Below are 21,095 nucleotides of genomic sequence, written 5' to 3'. Positions count from 1 at the left end.
CATCACAACAACTTTTTCTCAATTTTCTCCAGTGATTAAATGAATTTTAAGTTAAGAAAGATTCTTCGGCGAAAATCACATGGAATATCATTTGTCGACGCGTTTCGAACCAACTAGTGTGGTTCATCGTCAGGACAAGTTGAAGAAACAGATCCAGCTTAGCATGATAAATAGTTTGAGTAGAGACTCCAACGGCTAAATTAACGGCTAATTTTGACCTTAGGACCCAGGTCAAATTCTTATTTACTATTTTAATGATATTATTATAATTATAATTATCTTTCTTAAGGAAATAAGTTGAATTAGGTAAAAAGGTTGGTTATAAAAAGGGAATCTATTTATTTAATTTAAATTAATATATATATATATATATATATATATATATATATATATATATAGATAATAGGTTATAAAGGTAGGATTAATAATTTTAATGGTTGGTTTGATAATTTATTTATTTATTTATTTTATTCAATTTATTAAATAATTATTATAGGTATTCTACATATATATATTTTGATTAAAATCATAAGATGACTAGTATTTTTATTCAATAATAATTCAATGGTTAGTTTATTTTTATGGAAGTTAGTTAAAATAATTTTAAGGTTAAAGATGTACTTATTTATTTATCTAACTTATTTATTAACAAATATATAAATATATATATTCTATGATTAAAGTTAAAATATTCGGTTATTAAGATGAAAGTTAGGGTTAATGGTTAGATTAAAAGGATAATTTATTTAAATTATTTAATAATTATTATATATATATATATATATATATATATATATATATAATTAATCATGGGTTGAGAAAGTAATTAAATAATTAGTTTATAATAATATTTAGGACCAATCCCTTAGAATATATATACAAATAATTTTAAGGGGTATTAAGTTCAAAAAATAAATTTAAAAGGAATTTTAGTTAAATAAAGAGCCAAATCATATATGAATAAATCAAAGATTATAAGTTAAATAATAATTAATAGGAAAATTAGTTACATAAAGGATTTTATAATATAAAATAAAGTAAAGTTAGTTAGAAATAGTTAAAAATTATAACAAGATTAGACTAATAATAGAATACCTAAAAATAAATATAGAAATAATAATTTTATTTAAATTATATTAATATAAAAATAGTAATAATTTTATTTAATTTTTATTAATAGATATAGGTAATTAAGTTAGAAAATAACTATTATAGGTTAATGGGAAATAAGTAAATGCCTCAATGGAACATATAAATAAAAATATTAATTAAAAGAATCATTAAATTATAAGTTGATTAATAATTTAAAGTTAGTTAAATAAATCATTTTATTTCCGTAAGATAAATTAATATTATTATTATTATTATTATTATTTTGACGTTTCTATTTATTGTTTTCTCCTTTCTTTCTATTTCTTCTGATATTCTGTGGCCCTCTTATCTTGATGTCCTTCTTATAACTAATTTTGTCCCTTATATTTTTAACCAATTTTGGCCTTGTTGTTCTTATAAGGTCCTTTTTTACCTTTTTTGTATGATTCTTCTAAATAATATTAATTTATCTTACGGAAATAAAATGATTTATTTAACTAACTTTAAATTATTAATCAACTTATAATTTAATGATTCTTTTAATTAATATTTTTATTTATATATTCCATTAAGGCATTTACTCATTTCCCATTAACCTATAATAGTTATTTTCTAACTTAATTACCTTTATCTATTAATAAAAATTAAATAAAATTATTACTATTTTTATATTAATATAATTTAAATAAAATTATTATTTCTATATTTATTTTTAGGTATTCTATTATTAGTCTAATCTTGTTATAATTTTTAACTATTTCTAACTAATTTTACTTTATTTTATATTATAAAATCCTTTATGTAACTAATTTTCCTATTAATTATTATTTAACTTATAATCTTTGATTTATTCATATATGATTTGGCCCTTTATTTAACTAAAATTCCTTTTAAATTATATTTTTTGATAGTATTTTTTGAACTTAATACCCCTTAAAATTATTTGTATATATATTCTAAGGGATTGGTCCTAAATATTATTATAAACTAATTATTTAATTATTTTCTCAACCTATGATTAATTATATATATAATAATTATTAAATAATTTAAATAAATTATCCTTTTAATCTAACCATTAACCCTATCTTTCACCTTAATAACCGAATAATTTGACTTTAATTATAGAATATATATAGATTTATTTGTTAATAGTTAAGTTAGATAAATAAATAAGTGCATCTTTAACCTTAAATTATTTTATTTTAACTAACATCCATAAAATAAACTTACCATTGAATTATTATTGAATAAAAATACTAGTCATTTTATGATTTTAATAAAAATATATATATATGTAGAATACCAATAATAATTATTTAACAAATTGAATTAAATAAATAAACCAATAAATTACCATACCAACCATTAAAATTATTAATCCTACCTTTATAACCTATTATATATATATATATATATATATATATATATATATATATATATATATATATATATTAATTTAAATTTAAATAAATAGATTCCCTTTTTATAACCAACCTTTTTACCTAATTCAACTTATTTCCTTATGAAAGATAATAACAACTATAATTATAATAATATCATTAAAATAGTAAATAAGAATTTGGCCTGGGTCCTAAGGTCAAAATTAGCCGTTAATTGAGCCGTTGGAGTCTCTGCTCAAACTATTTATCATGCTAACCTGGATCTGTTTCTTAAACTTGTCCTGACCATGAACCACACTAGTTGAACTCTATTATTAAATGAATTTCACATAAATTTTTATGACAATTTTCCATGGCAATTTTCTTAAAAAAATAATAAAACATACAATCTAAAAATTAATGAAATATTTACAAAACTAAAAAGTAAAATAGATGTACATAAAAAAACATATATACAAACTAAAATATATATACAAACAAACATAACAAAAATCATAACAAAACCTATAACATAAATGTACAAATTTTATATAAAAAAACAAAAAACACTTCAAAAACGTAACAAAACATTAAAACATAACATATAACATTCTTAAAAAAACACAATGTACAAAAATAAATAAAACATAACAAAAAACAACGTAATAATAAAAAAAACGAAATTTCCATGTATAAAACATTTCCATATGTGAAAAAAAAAGTCAAACGTGTAGAAAAACGTTGAAGCGTTTTGAAAATGAAATGTGGTTTTGACTACACAACTTTTGAAGAATGGAGAGGCATTACTGGAGTGGTTCCTTCAACTTCTCACGTAGCCATCAAAACATAAATCTAGAACATCCAACTCTAAAGGATAATTTACTGCCTTCTGGTTTGATTCTCTTTTCCAAAAGAATCGTACAAACTGTATGGTTAAATAATTTGGCAAGGTGTTAATGCATGATTCCTTCAAATACATTGCACTACGGCCTAATGCAGGAGACACCTTCTCCAGTTCAGACTTCAGACCATGTTTCAGTCCTTCATGCAAATGGTTGACCTCATGAGAAATGTGACATTTTAACGAGTACACCAACTCTGTCTCTAAACTTTCCTCACCACTTTCAACACATCGAATCTTGCTTGTAAGCTTGATCCCAAATAAAGACTTCATAGATTCACTCGAATCTGGGGACTTGAGAGATTGTGACAGTGTATAGATAAGTTGGGTCCAGCATTCCTCTGCATCCTGTTGCATAAATAGACCATTATGTTGTTGGGAAAACTGAGGATACTTCTTTCTCAGCATCATCCAAAATTGCATAGGAGCGACAACTTGAGTGCTTCTATCCAGCTCACCAAATAAATCCCTAGTAGCCACAATTAAAAAAATGAGATGAAGGAAGTTAAAAAAAATGAGATGAAGGCTCTAAATCACTACTCCTCCCAGAATATGTGTACTTTTGTAACACTAACTTCAAATCTAGAACCAAATGTAAACATTGTACAATTGAATTCATATAGCATGTATTGCCCAAATTGAATAAAACATATCGTTGTCGATAATTCCTTGAACAACCCTCTAAAGAATCGCTTTCCTATAACACAATCCAGTATTGCATCGATATTTCTAGACGTCAAACCCAAATGTGCTTCGAATAAATGTTGTGCATTGGGTTCCTACTTTGACCAACAACAAAATTATTTCAAAATAGTTTGCAAATTAAGTGAATGTAAATGGAAAAATTGTTTTCTCTCATAAAGGATGTATCTAAGAGGACACACATAATATCAAGAGGAAAAGTTGAACTGTATGCCTCTTTTTGCTCGATCATGATCAAGTTGTCGTAGAATCTGACAATAATTGATCTCAATGCGAGCCAACTTCGTTGGAATGACTATACCAACTGCTACAGAATTGTGGAAGGGAGATCCAAATTCCCGAAATGAAATAGGTCAATAATAGTCACTAATTAAGATATCTAGATTCCTAGCACAAACAAAATAGTGCCCATGAATGCCTGAATCTTGGAATACCTTCAGAGGAAAATCAAATGAGAGGTCTGCAAAACTAGTGATTGCAATATCCCCTCCCAGTGTGTCCCTTCCAGAAGAGTCAGATGCATCATCTGTCTTTGAGCTGTCACTATTAGCCATTCTGGCCTCGGTCGGGCCAACACCTCTGGACCTAAATCCCAACAGGCTTAGAGGACCCCTTAAATTGCATATTGGAGAAGAATGACCCCCCACAAAAAATAAAAATAAAAATAAAAAAATAAAAATAAAAAATAAAAAAATAAAAATAAAATAAAAAAAATCGATCAGAAATAGGTATTGATCAATCCTTGAACCCTTTTCCCCATGGTAATATAATCCCCGCAGAAAATCCAATATTCAAAGCTACATTGTAAAATCCCAAAGGAATAGCATAAAAAAACTCAAGCTCCTGGCGTACAAACCTCACAAGTCGGTTGTCTGGTCCAATACCAGCGATTTCTAATTTAGAAGCAAAACCAAGTGTGTGGCCCATAGATGCAGCTTGTTCTTCTTTAAAAAACATTTTTATGCCCATGACTGTGTTGGTTACATGATTGGTCAGCCACGTGTAAGGAAGATTTCCTACATGAAGGAATTTCACCAGGGTTTGTTGCGCACGCTTCTGGATCTTCTGCACTGAGGCAAGTTTCCATTGGTGACTAAGGATTAGAAATGCCACTCTAGATGCTCCAATCCCACCTAAATAAGTTCGCTTGGTGAGAAGATCCGAAATAAGAAGGAAGGGTGTCGTGACGCAGCCAATTTCGTCTCAGAAATGGGCGGTGTGTACTGCCCGTAATGTTATGAATGTGGCATGTTTTCAGAAACATGCATTAGCGGGGTATGTTGGTGAAATGTGATGTGCCAGCTCCGAAGTGAAAACCTAGAAGGCCTAGATTTTGTTCATGGTGAAAATATTCTTGCAAGATCCGCACCATTGCCAGAAATTATTGTTCTCCATTGCCCTTTTTCCATGCAATGCTAACTAATATTCCTTCAAATACCAGAGCCCTCAAATAGGCGTATAAGGGCCAAGCTAGAGCTCAAATTGCACCAAACAATAAAATGGATCATAGCTATGGACCATCCTGGGCCAAACTAAAAAGAATTACCAAAGCAAATCCTGGTACGATCAAGAAGCCATTATTGTTTTCTTTTTATAATTTCCAGATCAAAGGCCCAGAAGAGCAGGTGATAAATATGGTCTTGGGAAGGCCGCATATGCCAAGGAGGAGGCAGGATCGTGATGGCAGCCATTCAAAGCAATTTCAAAGCAAGATATATAGATGTGTGTGTGATGATGATGAATTTTGGATTCTAAGCTAATGCACTTCTTTTTTTTACAGGTCGCATGAGAACCTAAATTGTCAATTTTTTGGAAAAACTAACTGATATTTTTATTTAAAAATTTACATTTCACTTATTCAAAAACAATTTTTTTGTTTTTTTTTTTAAATCTAACATGATTTTTTATTATTGAAAATCAAAACATTATTTTTTTATTAAAAATATTTTTTTCAAATTATTAAAATGCAAGAAAATAAATACAATCTAAAAATTCTAAATTCTAAATAAAAATGCAATCAAGCTTTATTTTATTTCCCTATTTTATCCTACTTGAAATTTTTTATTTTATTTTTTAAGTATATGAATGTTTCCAATGGATCCATTTACGGATTAGACTTTCTAGAACGTTCATATCCAAATTTGCAAAATGTACCTAATTGTGCATGAGGACATGAAAAATCGTTTTAACCTTTAGATTTTCCACAAAGATCTCTTGAAGAACGGATGAATGTCATGGCGCAATCATGTTTTGATACCATTCCTCAATGTAGTCCTTGTGCTCCAAAGAATGTTTAATCTGCATTCTAGATCCTTTGTCCATAAATGGTTAGTATCGAAATTTATTTATTTATTTATTTTAAATGATATGCAGCTAAATGATTTATGCATCTACATGCTTTAATCATGCATCTAGGAAAAAACTGAAAAATGAACTCTAGACTAAAAGCTAGTTCCTATGCACACTTCCCCGACAACAACGCCAAAATGTTGAGGCAAATTAATTACCTATCATTTAATTGTCAACCCAGGGGTTTCGTAAAACTTTTGAAGCGTGCATGAACTGTATATGCTAGAAATTAACTTCCAATTTAGATCAATTTAACTACGAAACCAAATAACGATAAACCAAATTCACCTATTCTAATTCAATAATTAATTCAAAATAAATTATAGTACAGTGTGCAAAATTGAAACCTTAATCTACCACACTTGCAGGAATTGAAAAGAACACCACTCTTTCAGAAATGAAATTGCATGAAATGAGATCTACTCTAAGGGATCATGTGTGCATTATCAAATCAGGATCCTATGAAATGAATAATCAAAACCACATGAAATGAAATGAAAGCAAAAATAATCATTCTTAACTTCTCACACAGGAAAAATATGAAAGCAAATAAAAACAATCACTCTTAACCCCTCACATAGAAAAAGATATGAAAGCAATAAATCTTAATCTATGAAAAACAATAAATATCACACATTATAGGTGGTCAATCCAAAAGCGTGAGAGATGGCAATTTGATAGGATCCCAATGCAAGCATTACCAATCAAGGTGAACATCACTCATGAGCATGGTGCTAAATCTAAATTCCATTCAAAACATGAGTAATCTTAACTTTCCACCTGAGTATCTCCAACTTTACACATGCCTTTGAAAGGAGGAGGCTCTCCTATTTATACAAAAACATAAGAAGATACCTTATTAATGGAGGTCCACTATTCTCTCCCTAGATCCCTAGAAAATATCAAAGAGTTACAATTCAAATAGGTAATGATGAGAAACACAATCTCATAGAGCTATAACTCAAATGGGAAATGATGAGACACACAATCTCATAGAGTTACAACTCAAATAGGTAATGATGAGACACATATCCTCTTTGACCTTTATCCAAATCTCCTTCCATATCTTGAAGGGAATTCGAATTTGAGCATTGGAGGCCACATAAGGGTGCCTTGGAAGCTTCCAAATGACCTACACATGTCATGAAACTCAAGCCACTTTTAAGTATTATCAAGTATATGTCATTTTTCTAAGTTTTAACCATAAATTCACTTAAAATACTAGAAATCATTAGATTTTGGAAAACACAAATGGAACCCATATAATTATGAAAATGGAGGCTAATGAAAGGTTATATGGTCATGGAGTTGCGACATGTGAGTGAAATGGTGGTGATAAAGGTGAAAGTGGATGATATTTTGAATACATTTTGGAGGCTCTACAACAAGTGGTATGAAGGTTGAATATAAGGTTGTGAGCAAGGTTGATGATTTACTTGAATATTCAACAATTTGCACGACGTCCTTACCAATAATTTGCAAACACTCCTTAAAGAATTCAATAGTGAATCCATCCTTCCCTGGAGATTTGTTTTCAGGCATTCCCATCACCACCTTTGTATAAATTACTTCTCTCATCAGCATATCATTCTTCTCTTCAGTGATCATTTTAGGTATGTGTGTCATTATCTTCTTGATAACTGGTCTTCTACCCCTTATAGGTTCTATTAAAATCTCTTGGAAGCATAGCTTGGGCTCCAAAATAATTTCCTCATGAATTTATATTTTTTGTTCTGGATATTATTGAGACTGAGTATTCTATTTCTTTCCTTGTGCTAATCATTGATCTATATAAGTACTTTGTGTTATTTTCTCCCTCTTTCAACCATTGTACTCTTGACTTCTACTTCCATAGACTTTCCTCCTGCCTTAATCACTTTTTCATCTACATTTTAGTGATTGCTCATTTGTGTTCTAGTTCTTTAGGTATACCCTCCTTTATGATTTCTTGCTATATTTTATCCATTTATTTTTCTAATCGTTATTTTTCTTCCTTTATGTCACCAAATACTAGGATACTCGAGTCCTTGAGTTTTTGTCATATGAACTTCAATTTTTGTTGGAACTGGTACGTGGTGTTTCCTTTTATTTTGTTTTCTTCATTCCAAAACTTTTCTATGTTATTCTTGAAAGAGGGGTGTCTCATCCAGAAGGCCTGAAAACATAAAGGTTTATTTCATGGTATTCCTTTCCAATCTAACAGTAGTTGTATGGGCCAATGATTCAAGCCATTACAAGGTAAAATTGAGGCTTCAAAGTTGAATTGAGAGGAAGAGGCTTTCATAAAGAAAGTATCTATTAAGTCCTAAAGAAACATGAGAGTAGCCCTTCCCTCTTATTATTCCAAGTGAAGACTCCATTGTTGGTTTTTTGGTCCACTAATTTTGAGTTTTGTAGAAATTATGTGAACAACTTTGAACCTTCATCCAATCTTCTAATTCCTCCTTTTTTCTCCTATAGAGATTTGATTATCTTGAAGTCCCATTCCATTATCCAGTAATTGTCCCACATTATTTTTTCTACATTTTGAAGGCTCTAGATAAAGGGTATTTTTTCTATAAGTTCAATTAGGCCATACACATTAGTAATGGATCCTAGTTTTTTGGATCCTAATAGATGAAAACTTGTTATTATGGATTTTTGGGTAGCTAGAGAGTCTATCAGTGTTATTTTGTCAGGACTCTAAAGGATGGCTATGCCTCTCGAGGCTCCACAAGCATCATTTGTTATAGCTTGACAATTTATCCAAATGGATTGGAAGGATTTTTTTATTATAGAATTTCCATAGGGAATTTAGTTTCTTGTAGCATGACAATGTTAGGAATTTTTTTTTTTATTCTTAAGGAGTTTATGTTTGGTTTCACCTTTAAAACCCCTTACATTATCTTCATTGACTATGTGAGGGAGGAGGTTGAAATTCCCCTGTCATCAAGACCACTTACTTGCCTTTACTAGTTAAGTATTCCCCCATTTCATGTATTAGTTATTTGTTAGTCTTTCTTCCTTTTTCTTTATCTTGTTTTTCCCCCTTTGAATGTTCCTTGTTGATGTCTCTTTTTATTCCTAAAGAAACATATGTTGGTTTTGAGGTGTTACTTGCTGACTTCTTGTTCGCCCTTTTTTGAGTTTTGAGATAAGCTTTGGTGATTATGTTCTTATGGTATGGTGACCCCATCCCTTAATTTACATTATAGTGTTATCCTTTGTAGATCCATGTTTCCTAGATTCACGTCCTCTTGCTCTTCTGCATAAGTAGTTCCTCTTGTTCCTCCTCTTCCATTACTATATCTTCCATATTAAACTTCTTCTTTAGTTGTTCCTCTTGATTTGTCTTGAATTCTTGTGTATTTTCCTAAGTGTTTTCTAGTTCATTGATTTTTGTCCATTTTTTCTTCATTCTCTTGGGGTGTATTTTCGTTCGTTGGCAACACTAAGTAATGATTATCACTTGTTCCTCCTGAGGTTGAGGGGTTTCTGATTCCCCTTCTTATTTCTTTCTTTCTATTCGATTTTTTGGTAAATTCTTATTGATCCTCGTGTTGTTCCATTTGTTTCATCCTTTGAGTTTGATTATGAGGGTACTCCCTGAATACGTGGCCATATTTATGGAATTTCCTACAGCTAAAGGGTATTTTATCGTAGTCTATAGGTCGCTCCCATATTTCATCCTGATCTTATTTGTATGCTTGTTGGGAGGGCTTTTGTTAGATCTAGGTATACACACCATCTTGTGTACGATGTATATCTCCCAAGTTTATTAGTTTTTGATACCATGATCAAAGACCCAATAGAATTTCCAATTCCCTCCATTATGTTTTGTTCCTAAAATTCATGCGCGAAAGAGTATAACCAAATCCATATCAATGCTGAGTTGAATTCCTCTTTATTCAGATCAGGGAAAATGGATGGAAATTTATCTTAAAGTTTAAAAGCCTTGGTGAATCCTACTAGTGCCTAATATGCAAACTGTAAAATGTTTGGTGATACCTTTTTTTTAAATATTCAAATTTTTATGATTTCATATAGCCTGGATAAAATTTTGGAAATTTTTAAGATAAAATTATTTTATACTATACAATTTGGCCAAATGATTTTTAGAAAAAAAAAAAAAAAAAAAAAAAAATTCACCAATCATGGTTTTGGAAAAAACATGGCAAATTAGCCCACTTGTGGATATTAGCTCCTAAAATTTCCCTTGATTTGGGTTGAATATCCCAATCTAGGGTTTCATGTACATTCCTATAGAGTTTAGAAAATGAGGACCCCCTGAAATATGTTGTCTTTGACCTCTATGTTGTTATGTGAAAATTTCTAACCCGAAATTCTACTGCAGCAACCGATTTATTTCACCTACTCATTCTTCACAATAAGTTATTTACAAAATCCCTTTAGCAAATATTAAAATAAATTCTACTGCATTCATCACATAATTACACAGAGAAAATACATACACAAGAACCAATCGCATCAACACAGTTGTTTTTGGACAATTTTCCCTGGAAAACCCCAATGTGGGAAAATTGGTACAGTAGATGAGGGTTTTATTAATCTTCAGCAACAATCACTTTTACAAGGAATGATTTTATAGAGAAACTGAGATAAAACACCTGATACTTCCCCTAGAAACTTTCTGACACCTTGGAGACCCTTCTCCCACTTCTACATCACTTCTGCGTCACTCTGTGTGGCTCAGTGTGGCTCTGAGTTGCTCTGCGTCCCTCTGCGTCAGCCTGTGTGAGGGTTGTGTCTCTCCTGAACTGTGTCTCCCTCTACGTTATCTCTCAATGTCCCTGCGTCACCTCCTCCTCAGTCACTGATTGTTGTTGATGCCCTCCTCTTCCTCCATCCTGCAACTCTCCCTTTGAAATCGATCTCCTTCTATTTGAGAATCGATTTTCCTTGAGATACTGAGCATTTGTCGGTGTGTCTCGAAATGATCCTCAAGTCTTTTCTTATACTTTTCCTGTTGATGAATCAAAGGACGAGATTAAGTCTCTAATCAATGGCTAATATTAAAATAGACTTGATCCTCCTCTCTTAGAAGTTTCTCACCCTTATCTTTATTAATACCCATTAATATTTTAATTTTCCTAAGTTTAGACTTAGGAACCCATTAAAAATATTAATTATTATAATAACTCCTCATTCGAGTGGAATTTCTCCAAACGATTTCTGGGTCTTGGAGATCTCATGTGCCTTAGACTCTCCACCAAATTTCAAGGCTAGATCACATCCTGTGATATCAAAAATCAACACTCCCTCTTAGCGAGGAATGTGCTCTAGCAATGCTTTACCATAGAAGCATCACATTGATCCTCTGCATCGGTCCTCTATGTTGATGCTAGGCATGTTGTCTCACATCCACTGCATTATTGCTTCCTATACTATTTCCCATGATACTGCTACTGCCACTTCTACATCTGTACTTCAGCTCCCTCTCAACATGTGCATCATGCTACCCATAGCACTGCCACTGCTAATTGTTGCACTGCAACACTTGATACCTATCCATTTCTACTACTGAAATGGATTCTTCACCACCCCCATATTCTCCCTGAAATAAACAAACTTTATTCCTCCTAGATCCTTGGTGAGGATATCTGCCACCTATTCTCCTGTAGGAGTGTACCTCAACTGTATTTCCCCTCGTTGGACACAGTCTCTGACAAAGTGACACCTGATATCAATGTGCTTTGACCGATCATGAAATACTGGATTTTTAGAGAGCTTGATGCAACTCTAATTATCACATAGTATCCTGGTCGTTTCCATCCTTCTCCTGAATAGATTCACAAGAAATATCCTAATCCATATGGGTTCGCACAAAGTTGTGCTAGCTGCCATATATTCTGCTTCAGTTGAGCTTAGAGCCACGGATTTCTTCTTTATACTACACCAGGAGGTCATTCCTGATCCAATGTTAAAACAATACCCAATTTTACTTTTCCGATCTACTGAACTTCCAGCCCAATCTACGTCAATGAACCCACTCAGCCTAATGTCATTGCCTTGGGTGTACAATAGTCCATGCACGATTGTTCCTTGTATATACCTGAGAACATGTTTGGCTTCTGCCAAGTGTGTCCTCTTTGGTTCCACCATAAACTGACTGAGGGTGTTGACAGCGTAACAAATTTGTGGCCTGGTATTGGCCAGATACATCAGGGACCCTATAAGCTGCCTATAAAGGTGGGATCAACCGCTTTGCCTTCTGATGCATCAATCTTCTTCCAGTTGGTGATCATTGGAGTAGCCATAGGTCTATAGTCTTGCATCCTGAATCTCTTCAATATCTCTATAGCATATCTCCCTTGTCCAAGGAAGATCTCACTCTTATGCTGCCAAACTTCCAACCCACAGAAATAATGCATCTCTCCCAAACCCTTCATGTTGAATTCTGTGGCTAGGTTCTTCTTGCAATCTTTGATGAGCTTCGATGATCCTGTCAAGAAAATATCATCCACATATAATTCTAGGATTAGAGTCTTATTCTCTATTATAAGATAATAGAGATTAGGATCTGTGTCACTCTTGACGAACCCCACCTTCTACAAGTAGCCATCAATTCGACCGTACCATTCTCTAGGTGCCTATTTAAGCCCATACAAGGCTTTCTTTAATCTTCATACATGAGATTTCTTCTCATGTGTCTCAAACCCCTCTGGTTGTTCAATGTATACTTCCTCTTCTATCACCCCGTTCAATAATGTTGTCTTGACATCCATCTGGTGAATCTCCAACTCCATTTGTGCTGCAAGGGATATCACAACTCTAATAGAAGTATACATGGATACTGGGGTGAAGGTTTCTTTGTAGCCTATCCCTTCCTTCTGATCATACCCCTTAGCTACAAACCTGGCTTTGTATTTCTCCACACCGTCGTCTGCAATATATTTGACTTTGCAGATCCATCTTGAACCTACCACTGACATGTCGTGAGGCCTAGGTACCACTTCCCAAATATCATTGACCATTATAGAACTGTATTCCTCCACCATATCATCTATCCATACTTGATGATGAACGTCTTCCTGAAAGCTAGAATGTTCCCCAACCTAAGATACTAGATCCTGGTATCTATCTAGCTGTCTTTGCTCCCTTTTATCATTCCTGGGTGCCCCAATAAATTCCTTTGCATCCCGTAGAATCTGTCAGAGTTCTCGGCTCATTCTTCCACTGATAGTGTGTACATCTATCAACTCTTCCTCTTCCTAAGATTTCTCTTGTTCTGAAGCTTTGCCTTTAGGAGAATTGTTAGTACTAGTTTCTGCTGGTTGAAGTGGTTGGACCAATGGATCGTCTTTTGCCTGCTCCTCGGAAGGCATTTCTCATGATCTCTTGAAAGCACTATCCTCTATGAATTTTACATCCCTCTAAATTACTTCCTTCCTACTCCCTAGAAGATAGACTCTATATGCCTTATCGTTCTCACTATATCCCACAAGATATCCTTTATCAACAGTTTGATCTAATTTCTTTATCTTTTCTTTGGGTATACGACAATACACCAAACTCCCAAATATCCTGAAATGACTGACTTCAAGTGTCTTCCTGGTGAAGACCCTTTCCAGAATGATTTTGCCCAATGCCCTGTGTGGAGTCCTATTCTGGACAAAAATTGTTGTTCTGCATGCTTCTGCCCACAGGAATTTGGGAATATCCTGGTCATACAACATTGCCCTAACTACTTCCACAATAGTCCTGTTTTTCCTTTTTGCTACTCCATTCTGCTCCGGATTGTAGGGAGCTATCCACTCTCTTTTGATGCTTTCCATAACACAAAAATTGGTGAATTCCTTGTCAACATACTCTCCACCATTGTCTAAGCACAACACTTTTATCTTCTTTCCTATCAGATTCTCCACTAGAGCCTTGAACTCTTTGAATCGACCAAAAACTTCATCCTTGGTTTTCATAAAGTAGATCCAAGTCTTTCTGGAATGGTCATCGATGAAGGTGACGAAGTATTTAGCAGCACTAAGAGCTTTTGTGGACATCAGTCCGCAGATGTATGAGTGTATCAATCCTAGAACACTCTTAGCTCTATTGTTACTTCTGGGAAATGTTGCTTTGGCATACTTGCCTAAAGCACACCCTCTGCATACATCATCTCATTCAGTACTTAGTTATGGAACTTCTAATACTGTTTTCCTGAGAATTCTCAGAGCCCCATGGTGTAAGTGTCGCATCCCCATGTGCCATATTTCATTCAAATATTTATCTCCATTGTTTCCTATCAATGCCATTGGAGATTCTAGTTGTAATCTATACAACCTGTTACTTCAAATTCCAATCTAGGTCTTCCTTTTCCAACTCGATTGTTTGACATATACTTTCTCCTTAATGAAGAAAACTTCATAACCCTTATTTTGAAGTTCAGATACGGAGAGTAATTTCATCCCCAATCCTAGCACATGCATCACATTGGTTGCTCGAAGCCACTCTCCTACTTCAATTTGAAAGACTACAATACCTCTTCCTACGGGGGTACACTTAGCCTTATTTCCCATGGTGATCTGAAAATTCATCCTTTCTTCTCGATAATCTGAAGAAAAAAAAATCTTGAATTCCTGTCATATGCCAGGAAGCTCCACTATCTATATACCAAACCTCAGAGGAGGCAGAGCTTGCTAGGCAAGTGACTTCTTCTTCCAATCTGGAAGCTAACATAGAATAATTGTGATCCATGTCCCTTGTGCTTTCTTCTGGAAATCTGTGTGAGTCCCTTTGAGTTGATGCCTCTGCATCATGCTCTTGACCCATAGCCAATTCTTCTCTCTTGTTTCCAGATCTCTGCTTTGATACCATGTGAAAATTTCTAACCCGAAATTCTACTGCAGCAACTGATTTATTTCACCTACTTATTCTTCACAATAAGTTATTTACGAAATCCCTTCAGCAAATATTAAAATAAATTCTACTGCAGTTATCACATAATTACACAGAGAAAATACATACACAAGAACCAATCACATCAACACAGTTGTTTTTGGACAATTGTCCCCGAAAAAACCCAATGTGGGAAAACCATTGCAGCAGATGAGGGTTTTATTAATCTTCAACGAAAATCGCTTTTACAAGGAATGATTTTGCAAAGAAACTGAGAGAAAATACTTGATACTTTCCCCTTGAAACTTTCTGACACATTGGAGACCCTTCTCCCACTTCTGCGTCACTTCTACGTCACTTTGCATGGCTCTGAGTGGCTTTGCATCCCTCTATGTCAGCCTACGTGAGGGTTGTGTCTCCCTCTGCATTGTCTCTTAATGTCCCTGTGTCACCTCCTCCTCAGTCACTAACTGTTGTTGATGCCCTCCTCTTTCTCCACCTTGCAACTCTCCCTTTGAAATCGATCTCCTTCTCTTTGAGAATCGATTTTCCTTGAGATACTGTGTATCTATTGGTGTGTTTCCAAATGATCCTCAAGTCTTCTCTTATACTTTCCCTGTTGATGAATCAATGACCGAGGTTAAGTCTCTAATCAAAGGCTAAGATTAAAATAGACTTGATCCTCATCTCTTAGAATCTTCTCACCCTTATCTTTATTAATACCCATTAATATTTTAATTTTCCTAAGTTTAGACTTAGGAACCCATTAAAAATATTAATTATTTTAATAACTCCTCATCCGGGTGGAATTTCTCCAAACCATTTCTGGGTTTTGGAGATCTCATGTGCCTTAGCCTCTCCACCAAATTTCAAGGCTAGATCACATCTGATGCTATCCAAAATAAATAGTTTGAAATTACTATAATGTAAGATCCCAACATAAAAAATTTAACAGATCTAGCACACTTTAGTGTGCTGATTAAACTAAACTTTCAACAAAAACAAGAACACAAAATGGATTTGAAAAATACAACCACTTTATTTAATTAACAACTGAAAATAATACATGTTAGAATTATTAACATAGAAACCCTTGCTAATGGCATGCAAGGTTGCTCATCAACAAACTCGACCAACTAAACTCTGAAGCACACTTGTGGACCCTAAATGGATCCACCAAACAAAGGTCTCCACGGGGTTTTCATCTCAGGATCAAACTAGAACTAGCCTCACCAAGTTCTCAATAAAGAAAAAATAGACAGACAACTCTGGATGCCCAAATGCCTAGCTCCTATTCTCTTTCATAGGCTTGATGGACTCTTTAGAAACCTTATTTTATTATTTTCCCTCGAAAAACAAAGGAAAATTCCATGGGGAAATACCATGGGAAAATACCATGGTAAAAACCATGGGCAAATTCCATCTATTTTGACTATATTAAGAAAAGAGAATATTACAAATCCTCCTGCCCCAAGATTGCTTGCCCTTAAGAAATCCACATCTATCCATAGCAGACACATCTGTATATGAATATCCTATACAGACCATTATGATACCCTATGCTTCCCTTGCTAGAAGGACATGGATGAATCCTTCGATACCTAGATTCTAAACAATCCTCTAATTCTACCATTGATAGATCCACCTCGATCCCAATGCCACCTGAATCCTGGGACCTGTGGGTTATGATACCACCTCATCCCCCCATCATTGTCTGTGCCTAAGGGCCCATGTTGTGATATGACCTTGGCTAAGAGTATCCTCTTTAGAATCATTTTATCAATAGAGTTCCAACTCATAATCTCTTGCCAATCCATCCCGTGGGAAGGATCTAATGCATGAATGCCTACACATGGAATAAGTTTACTATGTTGATGTTTCCCGATGCTCAACTCATACTGCTCCACTCGGTCACCCAACATGATCCATTTGGAAAACTTTGTCCTGCTCTTCCCAATGTATAAAGGTGGGTTGGTAGTGCTGCAAGCCCTATCTATGTACTCTTGTAGAGGGATACTTTGTAACTCCCATCTGTACTCCTATTTCTTCCTTGTGAGGGACTTGAGCCATTCATCAACAATAGACAACTTGGATGTTGACTTGGAACATATACTTATGAACTCTTCAATTTTCCTGTTTTCTTGTACGATAGTGCCTCAGATTGTATGAATCCTCTACTTCAACACGATAAGATCTATCTTGAAATGCTTAATCTTTCTCCGACAATCCTCTCCTAGAAATTTGGTTCCCTACTGAATGTCTTTGCATCTGTCTACACAAGAAGCCCAACTATCAAAACTTTATCTGGAGCCTTTGACTGGCTCTCTAGAAATGGTTAATCCTACAAACTATGTTTGTCATGTTGCCCCTTATGATATTGCTCATCATGCTGGTTCACTACTACCGGTTCCCCATTCAAGTCTCCTTGAATGTCTTCTCCATGGCCTTCTCCACTTGTGGAAACAATCTGTGGTTCATCCTCATGCTCTCCTAAGTTCTCATCATGTGTGTTGTACCCATGCACCTATAAGTGTTCATCATGATGGTCCATCACTACTAATTCACCCCAAAATTCTCCTTGAATGTTGTTTCATTGGTCTTTTGCACTCATAGAAACATTTTGTTGCTCAGGTGAACTTTTACTTAATTGCTCGTATCCTCCATGTATGTTCTCCTACAAATAAATGGACTCAAATATAGTAGAGTAATCCTGCTCTGTTCTTGTTATTTCTTTCATGGAATTTGAGCATGATTGGTTAAGTGCCCAAGGTCCCTTGCATACAAATCATAGACCTTTCCTCCTAAGTTCATTCTTGATGTCTCCATGAATCCATGTTAGTTCCTCCTTGGTCAACTTCTTCCTAAGTAGTTTGATGTTCTATTTGACCAACCCCTCAACTAGTTCATAAGCAATAGACAACACAATTAGCTCCTTCCTCCAAATGGCCAACAATTTGGATCTCAATTGTTTGCAGATGGCCTTATCTTCTCCCAAAATCAGGGACATGATCTCTTGCATGTCTGTTTTGACATAGTTTGGATGAGATTTTGTAATGCTAGTGCATAATTATTGGAGAATCTAAAGGATTAAGTCATCACACTCTAGATCCAACATAGGCACACCAAATTTTAATTTCACCATGCATTCTAAAACTTTGCACCTCTAAAAAAAGTAATAAATTTGATATTGTCCAACCCTTAGAAGGCTTCTACTATCAGCTGAAAAACCCTTCTCATGATGTCATCATTGTAGGGCGGTAGCGACGCTGTTAAGGATAGGATTTTACTGAGACAAGAGGCCACTATGAGTCTAACCTTTTCACAAGAATACTCCAAGAACCTAGGTTGTAACAATGCAACCATGGGTGGCTTCAAGGCCCAACTTGATCCTTTCCAATCCGATTTCTCTACAGGCACAGAGCCATGTATCATGTGGCTAATAGTAGGAGGACATCTTCTGAATTTGTACTCTACAATTTGGATCCAATTTGAAAGAGACACTTTTTTCTTACATCTTCCATCCATATATCCTTTGGCTGTTGAAGGATAGCATGGAACTTCCAAGAGAAAGGCATGTTGTTTTGTTCTTCCTTCTGATCTGTAAGTTGTTTCCATTTTTTATCCACAAAAGTATTGCAGGCCATAGGATAAATAGATGTATTACTATGTTGATTCTTGAAGCATTTCCAAAAGTAAAGTGATGACGTTATGGCTTGGATCTCAATGGATCTCACTACTTAGCCTTCCTTGGATTTCTTCAATAAAAATGATTTACCCCTTTTGATAAATTGATCTATACTGGGCTTGAATTTTTTAAATAACTATAATTGAAACAATAACTATATTTGCAAAGAAAACATGAATCTTTCCAAACACATGAATGTAAATAAACAGCATGGAAGCACTTCTTTATTTATAGTCTGACTACGGGGTAGATTTATTCATAAGTCGCAGATAATGAATTTCCCCACCATAAAACTATAACTTTTGATTTAGCTTTTTCCAAGTGTTGGCTCCCTTGGTTCAGCCCTTCAATAAAATAAAAATAAGCAAACTCTACTGTTGTTAGATAACATTCCCACCCAACACCTGAAGAGGCCTATTGGCTCGATCTCATGTGCAGCTCACGGCTGGTGGTCTAACCCCTGTGATCTATACAGGCTCAATCAATGTGTTCACAACCAAAAAATTGCTCTCATAGACCATGGTTGGTGGATGACCCAAAAACCGATCTCACGGCCCATGATCGGTGGTTGGCCTTATCAATGCACCCATTGCTTGTCTGGTCGTGAATTTGATGCTGCGAGGATTAGATTATAATCCGCTAAAAAATATATACTATAATGAAATGATAATAATAAAATGGCATAAGACATTATTTGAATATGGGGAGATTAGTTTATATGTGGCCTGACGGCCCTTTCTCACTCATGAAAATCCTCAGTACCAATGGCTTCTTGGCCCTGCAACCATACTATGACTCCAATTCTCGACCTAAAATTCCTTGAGACAATGGGTCTCCTGGTCCGTAATATTCAATACGATGCTTATATGATCGCTTGGCCCTAGAAATTCCTACACACAGGTCACAACAATGTGTGTGGCTTTTCCGCCCAACGTTACATAGGAATGGCCTTTGTTAGTATGAAAATTCTTAGTATGTGTGAAAAAAAATGCTTCACTTAAATTGTTGGTGACATGCAACCCTAAAAACAAAAGATGGATGTCTATGCTTTAGATCTGTAATAAAAAACGAAGAAAAACCTTGCAATACAACAAATCTTGTAGACAAAAACATATAATAGAAAGAAATTAAAGTGCAATAACCCAATGAAGGAATTAATCAAATGATAATTTTATTAAAACACCTAGTGAGGATAAATTACAACACGGGTCTATAGTTCCCCCTCTGTGTGATGGGTCCTTTTCTTCTCCTTGTGCTTCAGTTGTGTGCTTCTCTCTCAACTTGCAATGGGCAGAAAACAAAAAGATGGCTTGAACTCAAGTGTGAGCTCAATTCTAGTGAGACAATAGTTGTGACAATGAAAATGGTCATAATGAAGAACGAATAGAAAACCCTCTATTTATAACAAAGTATTAAGCCAAATTAGGAATTAGAAAATAATAAAATATTATTGAGTAAATCAAATTTTAATCCTTGAGAATATTTTATTATATTTTTTGAGAGGGAACATATATTCAAAATGGTCAAATATATTTATTTAAAAAGTGGTTGAAGTAATTAACAAATAAAAATGATTTATTAATCACTTTGTGAGAATTAAGGAAAATAAGAATTTGAAATAATTATTAAATAATTATTTAACAATTACTTCCAAAAGGAAATATGGAATAAATAAGGAATGATAAATAAATAATGATTTATTTAATTATTCCAATGTGATTAAGTCAAAAGTGATAAGAAATTGTTATCGAACACTCATTTAATAATTATTTCTAGAGAATATTAAATAAATAATGATCTATTTAATTATTCTCATAAGGATTTTTGGATTTTAAATGAGAAATAATTTAGGAAAAATGGTTTACTAAATTATTTCCTATGGTGAAAGCGGGTTTTACCATGGAAAAATTAATCCTACTTGGTGTATTTCGATTAACCTAGTAAGAAATGGCTAGGTCATCATTTTTTGGGTGATAACAAATTGTTCCTTGATGTAAGAGTGTCAGGAGAAAATTGTATGATTGAAATACATTGTAGGTTGCACTTTCACAAGATACCAAAGGAGAGAGAGAGAGTTGAAGCAAGGCAACGAAGGACTAAGAATGGAGGGGGTGATACCTACTTAACTGATAGAAGTCTCCTTTTATTAGTAAGT

At 33.9% G+C, this 21,095-nt stretch overlaps 1 pseudogene; it reads right to left on the bottom strand.

Annotated features, from left to right (window-relative positions):
* Nucleotides 1–3,277: 3,277 nt before the first annotated feature.
* Nucleotides 3,278–5,004, bottom strand: LOC149150591 (ubiquitin carboxyl-terminal hydrolase 6 pseudogene; annotated as a pseudogene).
* Nucleotides 5,005–21,095: the final 16,091 nt, after the last annotated feature.

Source organism: Pinus tabuliformis, chromosome 9 (assembly GCF_031772625.1).
Source record: "Pinus tabuliformis cultivar Carrire ecotype Pingquan chromosome 9, CPIR1, whole genome shotgun sequence".
NCBI classification, from domain to species: domain Eukaryota; kingdom Viridiplantae; phylum Streptophyta; class Pinopsida; order Pinales; family Pinaceae; genus Pinus; species Pinus tabuliformis.
This window is presented reverse-complemented; position numbering and strand designations above follow the sequence as displayed.